This window comes from Pinus tabuliformis, chromosome 4_2 (assembly GCF_031772625.1).
Source record: "Pinus tabuliformis cultivar Carrire ecotype Pingquan chromosome 4_2, CPIR1, whole genome shotgun sequence".
Taxonomy (NCBI): Eukaryota; Viridiplantae; Streptophyta; class Pinopsida; order Pinales; family Pinaceae; genus Pinus; species Pinus tabuliformis.
The window spans coordinates 1,147,235,479-1,147,239,070 of NC_142304.1; positions in this window are offsets into that span (position 1 = coordinate 1,147,235,479).

The window sequence follows — 3,592 nt, forward strand, 5'->3', positions numbered from 1 at the left end:
TCCGCCTGATAGAGAAAGTCCTCCAACAATTTGCCTGGGCGTAACAGCTCCCAAATGAATCATGAATCTCTATCCATTTTGGCTACTCCTTCATTCGCCAAACGATCTACTAACATATTATCTTTCCTTTTCACATGAACAAAACGATCCGTTTTTAAGGTTTGCAGGTGGGATTGGATACGATGAAAGATCTGCAGAAGCCTCCAATTCTTCGAAACTTTATCTGGAGAAGAACCATTACATATTTTCTTGGCTACTCTGATAATTAATTATGAATCTGCTTCAATGATGACATTATGAGAATTCAAATCCAACAGGATTTCTGAGCACTACTCTAATGCCATAAGCTCCACCATATTATTAGTGGCTTTTCCCAGATGCCCATGGAAGATCTTCTTTACCTGACCCTGTTCATCCCTTATAACCCCTCCAAAGCCAGCTAATCCTGGGTTTCCCTTAGAAGTGTCATTTATGTTAACCTTTAGAAAACCATAAGGAGGAGGCATCCAAATGTTACTATTTGCATTGATTTGTCCTATTCCTTTGGTCAAACCCTGAGGGATTATGGACTGAAGACCCAACTGAAGAATAATACTCTCCTCTTGGGGCTGAGGAGGTTCCTTAGAAAGTGTTCTTACCAAAATTTTCACTGTTTCTTTGAACTGCCTTAAAATTTGGTCAGTTATTTGTTGGGGCATGCTTGCCTTGTTTTTGAAGATCCTACTATTGCGCTCTTTCCAAACATTCTAGATAACAAAGCCTGGCACCAGAGTCCAGGATTTATTGATGATTTCATTCCCTGAGAAATTATTCCTCCAGTTCTTCAAAGTGTTGGATATGCTGAGGTTATCACGATCTGTATGTCTAAAAATTCAGGCCACCCAGTTCCATACATGGGATGTGAAAGGACAGAGGTTGAGAAGGTGATCCATCGTCTCCTCCTGTAAGTCACAGAGGTAACATTTGGAGGGACCTAAAAAGCCTTTTTTTGGGAGATTCTCCCAAGTTAGGATTTTCCTTTGATGCACTAGCCATATGAATAGCTTTATTTTCATCTAGTGTGGGCTCTGCCATAGTTTTTTCCATACCTGATCAGGATTCAAATAGTTGAATCCTGCAACTTCTAGTTTAGCTTCTTTGAGTTTGAAGTCTCCTTCAGGGTCATTTCCCCATCTTAATTAGTCAGGTAATGAGGATGCCAGAATCCTTCTCTATTGTAGTTCTTGGGAGAGAGCATTTGCCTGGGCTTTCATAGGACTCTCATCATTATGGCCTAGATCCTTCCACTTTCTCCATTTTCCTTTATTTCTTTCCTGGTCCGAGTAGTCTTTGACCATAAGCAAACTTTTGTTATCTCTATCAATCTTGAGAGCTACGAATTCCTCCTTATAAATGTTGGGTTCCTCTTGCCAGTTATCCTCCCAAAAACATGCAAGGTTCCCTGCTCGAATTTCCCAGAAGCTGTGTTGCTGAACAATACTTTTATTTTCCCAAGCAAGGTTCCAGATATGGGAGCCCTTGATTTTCCTTGACATTCTAATGTGATCCTTCTCCTGCAAATACCTAGCATATTTTTGTTTCCAGATCTTAGCCCAGGGAGTTGTCAGCTCCTTAATCCATCTCCATCAAACTTTGGCTCCTGAAACTTTACTGATGGTTTCAGGGTCATGAAGCCCCAAACCACCATGGATTTTGGGCTTGCATATCTTGTCCCAGGCAACTAAGGCCCACTCATTTTTTTCCTCTCCTCTTCCCCACAGAAAATCTCTTTGTATGTTCTTGATTTGCTGCTTAATACCTTTAGGAGTAGGCAGAGCAGAGAACATGAAAATGGGAATTGCCTGCAAGACAGCTTGTGTGAGCACAAGGCGTCCTGCCAAATTCAGTGTCTTGCATGTCTACTTTCTGACCTTGTCCTGAAGTTTATTTATTAATGGATCCACACTTTCTTGCTTAGAGTTTTATCAATGAGAGGTATGCCTAGGTACTTTGAAGGTAGTTGATCCCTTTGAAACCCAAGAATTCTAGTAATATTTCTTTGAATAGAAATGTTAGTGTTAAAGAAAAAGACTTTGGATTTGTTTAGGCTTACCTCAACACCTTCTGCAATGGCGAAGTCATTTAAGGTGTGTTTGATCGCTTGGGCTTCCCTGACTATGGGGATGCCTTGCAGCATTGTGTCATCCACAAATTGTTGATGAGTGTTGGCTGTGCCATCCGAGGTGAGTTTGATTCCCTGTATCCATACTTCATCATTTTCCATTTTGATTGCTCTGCCAAGCCCTTCCATCATGAGGACGAAGAGGAAAGGAGAGAGAAGATCTCCCTGTCTAAGACCCCTGGAAGGTGTAAAGGTTCTTGATGGAGCCCCATTAATAAAAATGGAAAAACTGGTCGTGGTTGCGAGTGCCATGACCCATCTTATCCAATTTTGGTCGAAGCCAAAGGCTCTTAGAATTGCTCTGACATAAGACCAACTTAACTTGTCATAGGCTTTTGCAAGGTTCAACTGAATGATCATGCCAGCTCGTCTATTGCTTTTGAGAGAGTGTATTACCTCATGAGCTTGGATGATATTGTTGAGGATTTGTCTTCCTTCTACATATCCAGTTTGCTCGTCCAAGATGAGAGATGGTAGAAGGGGCTTGAGTCTATTAGCTATCACTTTGGAAATGATTTTGTACACAACATTACATAAGGCTATGGGTCTGAAACCCTCCGAGGTCATGGCATTTTCCTTTTTTGGGATCAAAGCTATGAAGGAAGCATTAAGAGCCCTCATAATCTTTTTGGATTTTATTAAGTCTTCCACAACCTCAAGCATATCCTGTTTAACTGTTTCCCAGCAGGCTTTAAAGAAATATACATTGAATCCTTTTGGTACTGGGGCTTTTCCATTTTGCATTTCATTAATCGCTTCATTGACCCCCTCTTCCAACACTGACCTGTTAAGATTATGGTTGTCCTCTCTGGTAACTAACTGAGGGATATACTGAGTGAAAAGGTTGATGAACCTGGATCTGTCCTCTAGAGGCTCCTTTGTTATACTGAGAAAATGTTGTACCAGGATTGATTCCATATCATTGTGAGAGACAAGCTCTATCCCTTGAGAGTCTTTGAGCTTTGTGATTCTGTTATGTGCCCTGTGAGCCATGGTGGATTTGTGAAAGAATTTTGTGTTCCTTTCTCCCTCTCTAATCCACTGTATTCTTGATTTCTGTCTCCAGAAATTTTTTTCTTGCAAGCAACGATCTTCCCATTATCTCTACAAAGAGTCAGTAAGCTTTTGCCACTCCTCAGTAAAGCCATCTGTGATACTGATCTGATTGATCTCCTGGAGTTTCTTCCCAGCTTTTCTTTTAGCTTGGAAGATATATCCAAATTCCGTTTTGTTCCAGTCTTTAAGTAGAGACTTGATGTGTTTGAGTTTCTACTAGAGCATGAACATTCTAGTGCCTTGAATGTTCAAATCCTCTCTCCACCATTTGTCAATGTTACTTGTGAATTTATGGTGGGAGAGCCAGGCGTTTTCAAACCTGAAAGGTTTATTTCTTGGTGTGCCCATAAAGGTTGCCTCCAGCTGTACAGGCCT